Here is a 16,927-nt window from a genome sequence, read left to right on the forward strand (position 1 = left end):
TGAAATGTTTTATGATCAAATTTTGGCTATAGGTTTTTTCTTAAGAGAATGAGGCAATTATTGCAAGCTGAAAGGGAATACAAGACTTGTATGCCATGTCATTGCTCATGTGGCATCAAGTTATGTTGAGGGAAGGATGACACAGGTTAAGATGTTGTTCCTTTTATAATATTTTAGATTATAGATTTGAATTTGTATAAACTTAAAGGTCTTATAGTATGGAGAAAAATGTGTGGTTGACAAACACTTTAGTTTCTTCTCTTTACTAGAATTTCATATATCCTTATTTATTTTTATTAGTTTATCTCTAAAACATATTAGCCCTTATTACCACTATCTTATCTAATCTTATAGGATCTTATATGAATTTATTAGACCGGTAGGTGAGGTGAGTAGGCCTTAACTACAGTGTGTCGAAAGGGACTTGAGAGGAAATTTTGAGTTTGAAGCTCTCCTGATTTTGGTTCGTTTGGTGGTCACAAGTGTTTCACTACCACGAATTGCTTGGCTAGTTTGATAGTGAAGATTTCACGACTGGCATTGATGGAGAAAGATGATGAAAGGGTTAGCAGCTAAATAATGGGGAGGATAGGGAAAAATGGAGAAACATTAAGGTTGTGATATCATAATAGATTTATGAAAAAGATTAATCATACTAGTGAGATGGTACAAGTCTACAACTATAAATTGTGTTACAAGAGATTTAAACTCATTACAAATTTTACGATTCACTAGAAGATACATTAATTATCTATGAAAGATATTTTTGTCTAAGATATTTGCATAATATCTGAAGATACCAAGAGATATATATCATATATATGATCTCTAACTGTATAATCTACTATCCGAGAGATTGATATGCCATCATGACTTGAGTTAACTGCATTTTGAATTGTGCTTGTGCAGGCAGTTGGTTCATCGCACTGCCCCTTAGCCTGTTGGCTGCTAGAATTAGGAAGTCAGTATTTAATTCATATTTCCTTATATTGATTTTTTTTTTTTTCCCTTTTTTTTTTTGACTCAGATTATGTATTTTTAGAATAAGAAATTATGGTTTTGTTTTTTAAAATGTTATTGGCATTGGGCAGTTTGATCATGTATCTTTATCCATGTTTTGCTTGAGCATTTGCATGGAAATTATCATCCGGTTTCTGTTAAACGAATTTCTGCTGACTGGCTATGCATTTCTGTATGTCTCTTGCAGCAACTTGTGTTAGATATTTGTAGTTGGGAGCATCCCAATCTTTCCTGATGGACAGGAGTATCCTGTTGCAGATTTTGTAAGTTCTTTTACTCATATTGTTGCAAGTCTTTGTGGCTTTAGTATTCGAGGTTTCTTCCCTGCTTTTCTTTATTTGGTGCCCGACTTTAGACTCTAACAGCCTTTCGCCTGCTGCAAATACATGTTTGGCGCTCTTGTGCTCTCCTTACCAGGTTTACGCTTACTCTTTGATGATATGTTTAGAAGAGAGATTCTAACAATAAGAGCGGCTGATGAGTTTTATTTTTATCTGTATTATTATTGTTTTAAATACGCGTATCAAGTTTAAGAGGGAATCAGGAAGAGAGTTCTTGTACATGGGAACTTCAATTGCTAGTAGAACTAATTAGTTTGCACTTGTTGTGTTAAGTAACCACACACTACCAGTTACAATTGTACATCATAATAACAACTAATTGAGTGTTTCTTATTTATTGTCATGGTTAACTACCTATCTTAACTATCGTTCCTTTAATTTACCAACCTACATTTTACTCCCATTATTTTACCAAATTAAGAAGCAAAAAATAAAATATTCCGCATTTAGCTGTAAGAATTTATATATTTATTTATTTATTATTATTATTTTTTTTGGTTTTTGTTTTGTTTGAAAGGACAATTTTGTCGTATGTCACCTTAAAAAAAGAAGAAAAAAAGACTGAAAGACCTAATGTGTGTATATATGTGTGTGTGTATATATATATATATATATATATATATATATATATATATATATATAGAGAGAGAGAGAGAGAGAGAGAGAGAGAGAGAGAGAGAGAGAGAGAGAGAGATATTAATTTTAACTGAATTTAGATTTTTGATTCACAATTTTCAACAATGACTTCTCTTTTAACCCTCCATTCTCATTGCCATGGTTACTTGACTGTCGTTACTTCTCTTCCCTTAGCCACCACGGCATCTCCCCCCTCCTATCTCCACCATGCATTAGGGTTGTTTGGATTTTTTAGAAGAGGTGAGTGTTGTGATTTTTAAAGGTGGTTGGGTGGGTTTTGGTGTTGGACAAGTGGTTTTAAGGGAGTTAGGGTGGATTTTTGGTTGTGGGTAGGTGAAGGTGGTTAGTAAAGGGTGTTAGGGTGTGTAATGGTGGTGGTGGGTAAATGGTTTCTAAGGTTTTTGGGTGGTTTTGAAGTTAGCTATGTGGTTTCAAGGTGGTTAGGTTGGTTTATGGTGGGGTGGTTTCAAGAGTGTTTGGGTGGGATTTGGAGGGGTTTGGTGGGGCACCACTACTGTCCAGGTGGTGTTGGGGTGAACTTGAATTAGGTGATTTTGGTGGGTGGTCAACATCTGTAAATAAAAGTTACTGCTAGAATTTGGTGTAAGGTGATCAACATATGAGGTGGTCGATGTCAATGGTATAATCTGGTGTAAGATGTTACAATTTTTTAAAGGTGTCTCACAAAAAATCAATATTAATAGGTGGATCTTGAAAACTTCTACTTTCTTTTATTTATTTATTTTTTTATTTTGAATTTTTTTTTGACTTTAATTACAACAAAGTTAGTACCTTAGTAAAGAATCTCTTTGGTGGAGTTACTATTTATTTAATTTTTTAAATTTCACAACATTTTTCACTCTGTCTATTTGTTTTCCTAAAAATAAAACTTTCCTAATTAAGCTTTTTTTAAAAAAAAAAATTAATTAAATGCTACACTAATCTCAATATATAATATCAAATAAAATTTATTTATGATATTTATAAAAGCTAGGTAAATATATGATGATAAAGTAGTGAATTGAAAAACGTGTATGGTTTAAATGATATAACTAACATATTAGTTCTAAGATAAATAAATGTATTGATTGGAAGATGCTTGAAGAGCTAATTGTACATATAATTTTAATGCTTTGATAAAATCTTTATACTTTTTTCTTTTTTTTATTATTTTTTTTTATTTTTATTTTTGGTTTTTGGAATATAAAATCATAGTATGTACATTTCACCTTTCAATTACAACCACCTTTTACTTGAACAAAAACTTATCTACTTTATTAATTAATATTGTTTTCTAATAGTCTAGGCAGCTAGCCCCTTGAGTTTTCTTATTAGTATTGTATTGCCTTTTTTATTAATAAACTTTGTTAACAAAAAAAAAAAATAATAATAATAAAAAAAAAGGAAGTAAGGAACTAATGAGACAAGTGACAACACCTATTATTGATCAAAGGAAAATTTGTTAATTACTACCTACAAAAAACGAATTTTGTGAATTACTACCTATAAAAAAAAACTTGTAAATTACTACCTATAAAAATCGTAAATTGCACCGATTACTACCTAAGTCATAATTCCGGCCAATTAAGTGAACTAATGATGTCAGAATCTTATTATAGTGTAATTAAGCCTCTCTTAATCTAATTAACCAATTTTTTTTTTAAAAAAAACCTGTTAATTCTCTTAATTCACCTACTCCTCACTGTAAAAAATTAAATACCCTAAATTAAAATTCAATGACATTCAAGACTCCTTCTTCTTCCTCACTGTAAAATCAACCCCAGAAATCTTCACATTCCAACAAACTTGTTCCGCCATTGGAGTAGCTTGATTGTGGTCGAAATTTGCCTCTGCATAAGGTAAAATCAATTTTGTACCTATTTATTCACTAATTTCGTGTACTCACTGTGAATTGAAGTTAATTTAGGGCTTATTATTGTGACAGATGACTATGCAATTAGGTCGATCTGTTGGAAGGGTGTGTAGGTGTAATTTACCTACTTCAATCAAGACATCTTGGACAAAGGAGAATCCTGGGAGAAGATTTGTTGCTTGCCCTGATTTTGATGTTGAAACGAATAGGAGGGGCTGCAATTTTTTTTATTGGCATGATGAAGATATGACACATTGGCAAAGAGACAGAATTGATACTGTTGTTCACTGTGTTTATGTAAACAATATACAATAACATAAGAGAATGAATCAAAGTAAAAATTGAAAAGATAAGAAATGATATTTGATTAACTAAAATAGGCATGTAAGCCTTAATAGTTCAACAAAACAGGAAACTAACTCCCTTAACAGTTACTTGTCTAAAGAGGCATGTATGCCTTAATTGCATTACAAAATAGGACTTAAATTGCCTAATTGTTTTAGTTACACAAGATAATATCTAGGACCACCAAAATTTATCGAAACAACACCAAATCTGACTAGCTACTCTCTCATGTCATCATCTGGACTCCTAGGCTGCTGTTGTGACATTGCTGCTGCAGTAAGGCTTGACGCTTGCTGAGAGGAGCTTTCCCCAACCACAGGCTGAGATGATTGACCCTGCATCAGTGTGCACTTATGTCAGACAACTGAACTATTGTCACATTTACAAAAAAAAAAAAAAAAAACTAGAAAATTAAACCAATGTTCAAAGACAAACCTGCTTCTTGCCTTTCCCTGACTTCTTTCCTTTCCCTGCTGCCATCATAGCTCTGTTACGCACCACCCATGGATCATCAGAAAAAGGCTTCCCACCCTTTCCTTTTGGTTCGGCTGAGGAATCAATGGTAGGGTTCTTACATGTCTTCTTGTAATGCCCATATTGCATGCAATTGGAACACCTGTTTGGTTTCCCACCCATTCTTGCAGACTTCTCTGCCAAGTCAGCAGCTTTCTCAGCATCCTCACCAACCTGCTTCTTCCTTTTCTTTTTTGAAGGCCTTCCTGGCATAGTTTTAAAGGGTGGTGGGAGGGGCTCAGGGAAAGGGGTTTTCTCCCACTGTTTAGGCCCTGGCATAGGCAACAACACAGGATCATAGGCAGCCAAGTACTTCTCCCTTGAATATGCTGCATCCACATAATCTTCAGGGTCTCCTCTCATGTATAATATGCAAGCATATGCATGATGACATGGTATTCCTGTCAGTTCCCATGAGTAACAACTGCATTTCCTTCTTCTCAAGTCCACTAAATGCCTATCACCATTGTTCTCCACCTCAAATAACTCCTCAGTACTTCTACTCAAGTTATTGTACTTCCTTATTCTCTCACACCAATCAAATTGCTTCTTGACATATGGCATTAACCTGCCATCCATGGCCTTAGCCCCTTCCCTTTTTTGACAGTGTCTTTGCATAACATATCTTCTCATCCATTCCATGTGTGTTAAGATTGGTTTGTCTCTTGCTTGTTTTAAGACATTGTTAAAACTTTCACACATGTTATTCAGTAACATCTTAGACCTAGGAATAGATGAGAATGCATGCCTAGTCCAACAATGTGAGGGGATAGCAGACATGTATGCATGTGCAGGCTCAGACATTTTTTTCAGTTCTTCCATGTGCTCATTGAAATCCAACTACCCATTCATAATATACACAAATCAATGTTAACTACTACATAAGAGTCCATACGTGCCACTCATTTAATTAATCAAGGAAATCAGATTACATATGCCACACATGCCACTCATTTAATTAATCAAGGAAATCAGATTAAAGCTTACCATTGTTGTTGCTTTTGCTGCTTTCCATAGGAGTTCTTTATATGCTTCTCCACTCCATTTCAGCTTGAAATTGGTCCATATATGCCTCCAGAAATATCTAACATCAGCTTTTGGAACAACATTGTTGAAAGCTTCTAACAGTCCCTGCACACAATCAAAAAATATAACAATAAGACAACTGATATTAAGTTAATTACTGAGCTAAAACAACAACAGAGGTGATTTACTTACTTTTTTCCTGTCTGACATGAATGTGTATCCATGTCCATCAAGTGTCCCCAATGATGAAGCTAGCAAATCCATGAACCATGTCCATGTGTCAGTTTTTTCAACTTCAACAACACCCCAAGCTAGAGGATAAATGTTGTTGTTTCCATCAGTTTCCACTGCCACTAAACATATCCCAGGATAAGCTCCTGTGAGATGACAACCATCTAGGCCAATGAGTGGCCTACACCCTGCTTTAAAGCCATCCATAACAGGCTTCAGACAAATGAACATCCTTTGGAAAATGGGAGTGGCCTCTCTATGTTCTCACACATACATATTACTGAGCTTCCCTCATTATACTTCTTTATAGCATATGCATAGTCCCATACTCTCTTGTACTGTTCTGCCCCATCTCCATACAATAGCAACTTTTCCCTTGCTCTTGCATACCATAGCTTGTAATAGTCACAATACACTCCTGTATCTCTTAAAACTCTTGCACCAAACCCTTTACACAAGTGCCAATCAGGGTCTGCTCTCCAATCTTCCAAGTACTTCTCAGCTAAGTACTCTGATGTTACCTTCCTATTTCTTTCTGCAACCCTACAACCGTGCTTTAACTTCATTGCTCTTATAAAAAAGGTTTCCTCAAATTTCACTTTCCTTGCAATGATCTTGAAATTACACAAGGGTTTCACACAACTGCAATTACTTTTTGATCTTTTAGTGTCCCATGGGCAGAGGCATCTATCCTTGCAGTAAGCTGTCACTCTTGTCTTACCATTGTGTAGGTTGAAGTAATCATATTTGTTCTCTACTGCATGTTGCTTCAGTGCTTTTCTGAACACATGAACTGAAGGAAATCTCAAGGTGGGTGTCAACTTAATTGGATGCTCAAAGTCAACTTCAGGATTAAATGTTTGTGATTTGTGGCTTATTTCATCATCTGAACCATCAATACTTGCAGGATCTTCTGAATCATAATCAACTTCACCACCTAGGTTGACCTCCCCTTCTAAATCTACTTGCAGCCTAGCTTGACTCCTAGTCAAACTCTTTGGCACTTCTTCTACTTCACTTGACACTGGCTTTGCACCACCAAAGGAGCTGATAACATTCTCTAGAATATTAGAGTCCAAACCATCAACAAATAGATCAGGTTCTTCTCTGTCATCAAAATCACCCTCATCTACATATGGAAGAACATCTTGTTCATAATTAAAGTCATCTATGTCATCATCAAAACCCTCATAATCTAGATCCTCCTCTATTCCCTTTTTCCCAGCCACTAATACCTCCTTCCCCTTTTTACCACCAACTGGTACCTCCTTCTGCTTTTCCCCAGCCACTAAAACCTCCTTCTTCTTTTTCCCACCCACTGGCACCTCCTCCTTTTTCCCACCCACTGAAGCTGGAGGATTTTCAGAGACTTTCCTTCTCACTTGTAGTTTAGGTCTTAATTGGTTAGGGTTTGCAGAGGGATTAGTTGTAGTAGCAGTGGTACCACTTGCTATTTTAACAGATTCTTGGGGAGGGTGTTTTGGGGAAGGTTTTTTATGTGGGGAGGGAATCTTGTGAGCTGTGTTTTGCTGTTCAGCATGCTCACTTTTTGCACCTACCAGCATTGAATTGTGTTCTATGGGGCCCACATTTGTTTTCTTCCATCCATCACCATAAAAAACTACATAAACAGTCAATACATCTGATTCACCTAGTGTTTTCATAATGTTATCAATATCACCTTGGTCAACCATAACCTTCCTCCCTGTGGTCAGACTCTTCCCAAATTTTCTGTACCATATTTTGTACTCCCCAAATCTCACATTGAACTTATCTACAACAAGCTGATTCAAAAATCCAATACTGATTTTGTTACTAGTTAATTGACCCTCCAAATACAACTCACCCCCTGACCAGAACACCACGTTTTTACTTGTCTTGAATTCCCCCCCATAAAACATTCCCAGGCCAATAAAAGGTGGAATCTTTCTTTGCACAACCCTGCCCAATTTACCATTCCATTCAGATTAAAGGCAATAAACATAAGATTCGAATAAAAAAAAGCTATTTTAATGTAAAAAGCAACAAGTTTTCAGCAACCAATTCAGTCCAATAAACAATTGCAAAGTTAAAATTTCTATATTAAACAATTAGGGTATCACACGCAAGTTTAATAATCGTCAATTCCAAGGATTTAAACGCATTTTATAATCTTAATTGAATAAAAGAGAAGAAATGAACTTACTTTTTGCCAACAATTACAGGCTTCGTTCCAGACGCTGTACCTTCTTCTCCAATGGCAGAATCTCTGTCCCTCACCATTTCAGCGCTCAATTTACAGTGAGGAACTCTCCAATGGCGGAACTACTTTGTTGGAATATGAAGATTTCTGGGGTTGATTTTACAGTGAGGATATGAAGATGAAGATGAAGATGAGTTGAATTTCCTTTTTTTTACTTTCTGGAATAGGAAGATGAAGGAGTCTTGAATGTCGTTGAATTTTAATTTAGGGTATTTAATTTTTTACAGTGAGGAGTAGGTGAATTAAGAGAATTAACAGGGTTTTTTTTAAAAAAAAATTGGTTAATTAGATTAAGAGAGGCTTAATTACACTATAATCAGATTCTGACATCATTAGTTCACTTAATTTGCCGGAATTATGACTTAGGTAGTAATCGGTGCAATTTACGATTTTTATAGGTAGTAATTTACAAGTTTTTTTTTATAGGTAGTAATTCACAAAATCCGTTTTTTGTAGGTAGTAATTAACAAATTTTCCTTGATCAAATTCCGCTTATTAAAACTTCTACAAAGTAAGGACATGCATGTTCACTTGTGGCTTGCACATTTGTGAAGTTGTGTGACAAGCTACTCTTAGGTTTTCTCTAGTACTTCCCTTATCACTTGTTATTAGCCCTCATTACTTGTAAACAATGTCATAGATATATGATAACCACTAATATCTTTAATTGTATATAAATAAAATGATTTATTTGAAATTTATCACATTTACTTGTTTTGAAAATTACCACCTTTTAAATTTTTGTTATTTTATTATTTTTGAATTTTACCACCTTTAATTTTCTTAATTTTCATGTTTACTACCACACTTAATAGATTTCATCCAAATGAGGATCAAATACAATTTTTTTTTTCGGTGTTTCTCCTTTTTCACCCCTATATTCTTCGTTTTCTTAATTGATTGAAAACATCAATTCTATGTATAAATATATATATAAATAAATAAAAAAAAAGTAAAAGTAGGTTCCTAATTAACAAAATTCAGGATAACTATATCTTGGTTGTTCTTTAGGTAGGGTTTAAAACTGAAAATTTGGAGGTTTGTTATTTAGTGATTAATTTAAGAAATTGGGGATAATTAACTTCAATTTCATGCATTATGTCTTTGATTAGTATTCCCTCCGCTTTTAAATACATTACAGTTATAAATCGGTTGTTTTTTAACTGCAACAATTTCAAAATTGAAAATCCTCTACATAACTACCTTTCTCTCTACTTACAGCCCTATTCTTACCTGTTTTTATTATTTTCTTTTTATTTCATTCCACTCAAATCATTTACTTTTAAATAAAATATGTACCCCCTTTATCTATTCTATAATTGTTTAATTTCCATACAAACCAACTTACATATTATTTAAATAAATTCATCAAACTTTTATAAATTTGTGTTGTCAAATTATTGTACTTAAAAAAAACAGAGCGAATATTGATATTATTAAAATGAATTAATCTTTCGTAATAGTTTTGAATAATTAGAATTCATTTATGATTGGAGAGTTTTATAAAATTTCAATTGTTAAGTTATAAGAAACCCTTCATAAATTTATATGTTAGTTGAGTATGAAGTTAATCATTATAAAATGACGCTTAAGTTGAAGAATTTGTCAGAAACCACCTATTAAAACATTTTTTTTAATTAAAAAACCACCTTATAAATTTTAGTTTTTTATGAACATACCTAAAACTAGAATATTTTTGCGAGATAACACCTTAGGCCGTCTAAAAGCATTGACCCTATTTCCTAGTGTTGACCCTCATGTGAGGATCACGTGCTCAACCCCTCCCTTTTTTCTCCCGCCTTTTACCTCCAATTACTTTCTCTCTCTACAAAACCACCAAAACCATAGCCTAGCTGTAGCACCCTAGAAATTCCTTTCCTTTAAAATACCTGTTTTGCCCTTTTTAAAACACGAAGATATTACCACCACCGTGAAAACGGCTAAGGCAATTATCAAAGACACACAGTGGAAGACTATCTTTAAAACTATTTAAAATCAAGTCAACTTAAAAGTCAAACCAAACGTAAGTAAAAGTCAAACAAAGTCAAACGAAGTTAACCTACAACTTGGAACTATTGTAGGCCCTTAAACCAAAATGCTAAAAAAACCCTTTGCGTTAGTCTCACAATCAACGTATAGAAATAATAATTCAAAGCAATAAAAACATCATATTCCTATGAGAATTAAGCACGATTCACTCTTCACTCATGCTTCATCATGATTATGCTTCATCACCTAAAAAGCATCTCTCTACTTGTCCCCACTACTCGCCATTAGAAATGGATCGTCGTAGGGCCAAGATAAAGACAAGGCCAAACAAACATGCAACACACACAATCAACAAAGCTGAGTACATAAGCGTAATAAGAACACACTAACATGCTTTCATCCTATCCACACACCACTTACCTTGTCGCACTTGTTTACAAGCATACAAACATTCAACACTTAACTAGACCAATAACTAGTCCAATTATTTAGCTTGATTACGCATCGAACGGGTTTCCCCCTAACCTGCCCCAATAAAGGAGTACTAACACGGGAGCTAACTATGAAAGTATAAAATAAACCACTCGTAAGTGGCGGAATTCTTGCGCATAATAAAAAAGGAAAATACAGCGTCTGTACTCCAGTAGAAGTCATGGTTAAATATAAAACCCCATAACTCCCCCCATATGTTCATACTCAAGGTATATACGTTCCAAGAGTTTTGGTGCGTAATCTCTTTCACTTTACGTTATTTACCAATTATTAGACTTTGTGGTGACTCTCAAACACAACACAATCAAACATAATAAATCATTCAAGCAATCAAACATATCAATTTAATTATTGAATAATTAGTGACCACATAAATTTATAGTTGAACCCTTTTTAATCTACCTCGGTGTCAAAGACACCTTAAACGCATAATGCGCCACAAATCCTATCCCTCGGTGTAAAAAAAACACCTTAAGTGCACTTAGGCTGTAATCCCCCGTATTTTTAAATATTTTATAAATGAAAATTTATTTTATTTATAATATTTATTTGTATTTGTCCAGAATTTAATTTTCAAATTATTAATTTGGGTCAAAAATTATTTTAGGCTAAATTATTTTATGAAGCAATATCCTACAATCCATTGTTATAAAAACAAAGCCTAACCCATTTGTTTATTAATTGGCCCATTATTTTCATGAGGCCCAATTTTACCCTAAAATTCTCTCCTATAAATACCCCATGAATCCCCAAATTTTCCTCCACACAAAAAGGTTAGTCTTATTTTCTTCCTCCCTCTTGTTTTCTCTTCTTTTGTTAATTCAACCCAAGTTTAAATCTTTATCAATTTTTCTTATTTAATTGTTATTATTATGGTTTGATTATGTATATGAATTATAAAAGATTATAAATTTATAAGTTTTATTATGTTTAAATTATGCATCAAAATTTCAGATTTATTTAGTTAAGAAATTAGGGTTTAAAACTTGATTTTTATGGTTTTAGGGCTTAAAAACGTGTTGCTAAAGTTATTCAATTTAAGCATATATGATTATATTGTGATTCTAGTATGATTATGAAGATGTTTAATTCAAAAGCAAGTTTTCAGTTTTTCGTAATCAATTTCTGATTTACGTTCTTAATTTCTATTAATTACGTTTAGATTTTAACTTGTCCGATTTTTGCAAAAAAATAGTGTTTTTCGTGTGTAAACGACGTTTTAATTAAGCACCACCCTCTCGTGGCCAAATTCGGCCTTTAAATATGGTTTTCGGGCAGTTTTTGATTTTTAACGAAGGTTTACTGTTTAAAATAAATTTTCAGATTTTTATAAAGCTTTAAACTTGCTGTAATTTTGTGAATAAGTATGTATTTTAATGTTTTTATGTAGGAAATTTTAAGAATAATATATAAGCTTTTAATTCTAGCAAAAAGGAAGGTTTTAAAGTGTTGTTTAATTGAATTTTGAAGGTTTGATTGAGTTTTTATGAAACTAATTGAATTTTATTTATATATTTCAAGTTTAGATAGTTGCATTCATACATTCTACTATTAAAGTAAATTTTCAGACTATTAATTTTGGTTTTAAAGGTTTTAAATCATGGTTTTATGATGGATTTTTAGGTTTTTAACATACTAACCTACTATATAATGATTATTTCAAGTAGAGATGTTAATGAGGTTGTTTTATATTCTTAAACTAAATTTCTAGATTATAATCCTTACTTTAAAGTTTCTGGAATTTTATGTTATAAGCTATATTTTCATGATTTTAACATATAGACTTATAGTTGAACTATTGAATTATTAACTTTGATTATTGTGAGTAATTTAAAAGCATTATTTCAATGGTTTAAGGGGTTTTAAAGTAAGTTAGTATTGCTGTAAATTATATTGCTTGGGTATTGATTGAACCATTGTTGTTTGGTTTAGGAGAGGACTTTGTAGAAGGCGATTTTTAGTTTCTAAGGTGGCCAACTAACTCGTTTACTCAAGGTAGATACAAGGATACGAAAACCTTGACTTTAGAAGCATGTTTAAGGAATTGGAAAACCTTAGAATCATGTTAGGAAACTTGTAGATTGGTTGGAATTGTATGGTAGTAAGTTTGATTGGTGATTAATGTGGTGATTGGTTTTGTTTCATGTATGAGGAATGCGTATTAATTTATCTTGTAAGTATTATTTATGCATTAACATGTAAGATGAGCTTAGAGGCAAAGGTACGTGAATATGTGGAATGAATTATTTTAATACTCGTCCATATGTTTATTGAAATGGAATGAGTAAAGGGAGAATTAAAGTCTTACAAGACGAGGTCGAGGATTTGAGGTGCCTTATGCACTTAAGGTATTTATACACCGAGGTAGTTAAAGGATTTAATAATAAATATTGTTTGTCACTAATAAATCAAGAATTGAATTGGAAATTTGAATTGTTTGAATGATGGATGTATGATTAGTTGTATTGTTTTGCATTTGAGTCATCACCAAGTTTAAACTTGTAAATCACGTAAAGTGCAAGATGGATGAGCAATAAAACTCTGGATTTGTGCACATCTAGAGTAATGACAAACATGGTAGGGGTTGGGGTACACGGGGTATTAGCCGTGTACTTTCTAGAGGCCGTCTGATCTACAAGTCTCTTGTTTACTAATGTTTTTCTAAACTATAAGGAGTTAGATGAGATCTCATACTAGCTATGGTCACGGAATCGCGCCCGTCTGCCATTGGATGTTTATTAATGTTTCCGAAAGGAGGCATAGGGTTTTCTTTTATTAATGTTCCGAAATGGAGCATAGGGGGACAACCTGGTCTATTGCTTGAATGAAATGAATTATTGTTAGTAATTAGTGAAGTCTTAGTAATGTTAACAGTTAAGGCGTGTGTGTTTGAGTCAATAATTAAATTGTGTGTGTGCTGATTGATTTTTAGTAACATTTTAGGGATTCTTTGTTACAATTCATAGCTTGTATGTATTCAGCGTTGCTGATTGCGTGCTTTTGTGTGTCTTTTTCTTGGTCATGGCCTTCGCCTTTCAATGACCCTGTAATGATCCAATTTTTACACTTGTAATATTAGGGAGCAGACTAATCACAGGTTTTTACACAATCAGAACTTGCATCAAGGTGGTGGGATTTTGAGTGGAGTGTTAGATGTTTCCACAGTATATTTCGTTTCATAAGTTTGGATTTAATTAAACTCTGGTTTGATTTATTTACTACTTTTATTGGGTTTTGAATAAGGGACTTAATGGTTCCAACTTGTAAGACTAAATTTGGTTTTGATTATTGGTTTTGGAAACTTACTTATAACTGAGCTAGTTTTTTCCGCTACTAAACTCTGAACTAGCCTTAACGTTTGAACACGTGGCGGTAGCACGTCAGTAATTCTCTTGCAAATTGATAAAGGTACTTACAGGTTTTTAAGAGAGAATTATTGGGGTGTTACATGGGCACCAAAATATAATTTAATCCTCGTGTACATACACACTTAAATAGCTCCTTCCTCATGCTTATAGCATCATAAAAATTATATGAACCATAATAAAATTTCCTTTTCATATTCTCAACCAAATTAAACATTTAGTTTAATTAAACATGCTTTCTAACATGCCAATAATAAAAGTATGGTTCACAATCAACATGCCAATACAATTAATTCCAATCACCAATTCACCATAAATAAATCATACATCACCAATCATTCACCAACATCAATCCAATCAACAAATTCCATCCAACACCTATCATGATACTACTTGGAATTAATTTAGCAAAGCCTAGCATGCTTCTATACATTTAAACTTTACCAAGTACGCGAACGTACCTTGAATACGATCTCAAAATAGCCATGATTACACAAAGTCACTCACTTGGAAATCTCCTACAAACCAAAATTATAAAGGAGTATTAATACCTCTTTAACACAGAAATTCCAGCAATATATACTTTTTTTAAATCGCTCACAAAACCTTTAATATAAGCTGAAATTTTATTTAAAACCCTTACTTTGTTCCCAATTATATGGGTAATTAAAAATTCCTTCAAGAAACTTAATTTAGGCTTATATATAAAATTTGCAGCATTATTAAAACATCTTAAATTGCTGTAATTTAATTTTAAAACACATATTTCAATAATTTAGATAATCCACAATCAAATCCCATTAACACATATTAATTTAGAAACCTAGGGTTTTCAATTTTGGGGCTTTTTAATTCAAAACTAAAATCTGAAAATTATAAATAAAATACTTATTATTAATCATCATAGAATCACCACAAAACCCAAAAACATTAATTAGATTTAGGTAGATTTAATTAAAAAAAAAACATAAATCCTTCGTTAAAAATCAAAAACTGCCCGAAAACCATATTTAATAGCTGAATTTGGCCATGAGAGGGTGGTGCTCACTACCATAGGTAGTGTTTTTTGTTTAGAATGTCGTTTACACACGAAAAACACTATTTTTTTTGTAAAAATCGGACGAGTTAGAATCTAAACGTGATTAAAAAATTAAGAACGGAGAATAGGCAACACGCAACCACCTGGGCCGCCCCTGCCACGTTGCCTGGTGGCTGCTGCCACCGGCGAAGGTTGGTGGTGGTGGTGGCCGGCGTGTGTGGTGGTGGTGGTTAAACAATAAATAATTAAATCAATTAATTAAAGGGAAAGGGGAAAAATTAAGGAAAAATAAAATAAGAGGAGAGAGAAAATTTACCTTTGGGTGCACTCCACCCTAGGCATACGATGGGTATTTATACCCTCTCTCTTAAACTCCTACTTACTTCCCTTAATAATCCCTTTCCTATTCAAACTAGACTTTTGACCCTTTTAAAATAAATTATCTTTTATAAAATAATGCCCCAATATTTTTAAATCATGAAATCAAATACTTTCAAGATTATTAAATAATAAAACTTACTTTTAATTAAAATCATTCTTTTTGTATTGAAGAAAATCCTAAATAATTCATTTCGTATTATTTAAATACTTCATGAAATACTTATTTAATTTGAAATACGTATAAAAATACGGGGTATTACACTAGCCAACCCCATCTGCCGACACCACCACCGAGCCGCCACTAGAACCACCTCTCAGCCAGGCACCATCACCCATCAACCTAGCCGCCATCACCGCCTACCCAAATTACTTTAAGCCCACCTGAAAAAAATCCCATTTATTTCTTTTTTCCCCTCCAATTAGACTTTCTCTCTCCTCTGTTCTTCCTAGAAACCCTCAAATTCGATTAATTGAAGGGGAAAACTCTATTGTTTTGCTCGAATTGCTGCAATGAACTGCCTCAATTAACCTAATTTTGAGGTAGGTAAGTTGTTGGAGTTAATGAAATTGATTCGTCGTTAATTTTGTTAGTTTTTTATTTACCGTAGATTTGAGTTTTTAATTGGAGGGGAAAATGGGGAAAAAAGCCGCTACCAACCCTTTCTCTCTTTATTGGTTGTTTCAAAGGTGTAAAGGGTTGTTTTCTGGATGTTTAGGGTTGTTGATAAGGTGGTTAGTGGTGTTTATGAAGATACTTAGGGTTTTTTAGGCTGTTTTCGTGATGGGTCTAGTGGTTTTGGAGGGTGTGGATGGTGTACGTGGGGTGTGGGGTTAAGATTGGGTGATTTTGGGGGGAGGGTATAGTTTTTTTCGGGTGGATTTGGGTGGTTTCGGGTAATATGTGGGTGGGGATTTTTTCGAGTTGGTTTAGAGTGATTTAGGTGGACGGTGATGGAGGCTAGGTTAATGGGTGATGGTGTCGGCGGCTAAGAGGTGTATCTACTATCTAGTGGTAGCTGGGAGGTGGAGTCGACGGTTGACTAGGCTATGGTTTTGGTGGTTTTGAGGAGAGAGAAAGTAATTGGAGAAAAAAAGGGGGGGTGAAAGGAAGGGAGGGGTTGAGCACATGACCCCACGTGAGGGTCAACGCCGGAAAACAAGGTCAATGCCCTGAAACCGGCCTAAGTTGTTTTTATCTCGCAAAAAAAAATCTGGTTTTAGGTGTGTTGTTACAAAAAAAAATTATAAGATGGTTTTTCACAAAAAAAAAAAAAAGTGCTTTAAAAAGTGGTTTCTGACAAATTTTCTAAATTTATAATTGATATATGTTTAGTGACTTTGTGATATTTTTTTGTGACAAGTGAGCTTAGGATGAATTTACTAGTAAATGCTTTTTCCTAAGCTAATTAATTTTTTCTTAGTGAAATATCTCTC

The 16,927-nt window shown here is 33.5% G+C and overlaps 1 protein-coding gene across 2 annotated transcripts in view; it reads left to right on the top strand.

Moving 5' to 3' along the window:
- LOC110709440 (histone-lysine N-methyltransferase ATX2-like) overlaps nt 1-1,720 on the top strand; it is a 30,921-nt gene extending 29,201 nt beyond the window's left edge. Inside the window, exons 22-23 of one of the 2 annotated variants that reach the window (XR_002508940.1) lie at nt 1,208-1,283; nt 1,403-1,720. The gene's annotated coding sequence lies outside the window, so the exon portion shown is untranslated. The remainder of the gene's footprint in view (nt 1-1,207; nt 1,284-1,402) is intronic. The other variant, XR_002508939.1, reaches the window with a different exon arrangement.
- The last annotated feature ends 15,207 nt before the right edge of the window (nt 1,721-16,927 follow it).

Source organism: Chenopodium quinoa, unplaced genomic scaffold (assembly GCF_001683475.1).
Source record: "Chenopodium quinoa cultivar QQ74 unplaced genomic scaffold, ASM168347v1, whole genome shotgun sequence".
NCBI lineage: Eukaryota > Viridiplantae > Streptophyta > Magnoliopsida > Caryophyllales > Amaranthaceae > Chenopodium > Chenopodium quinoa.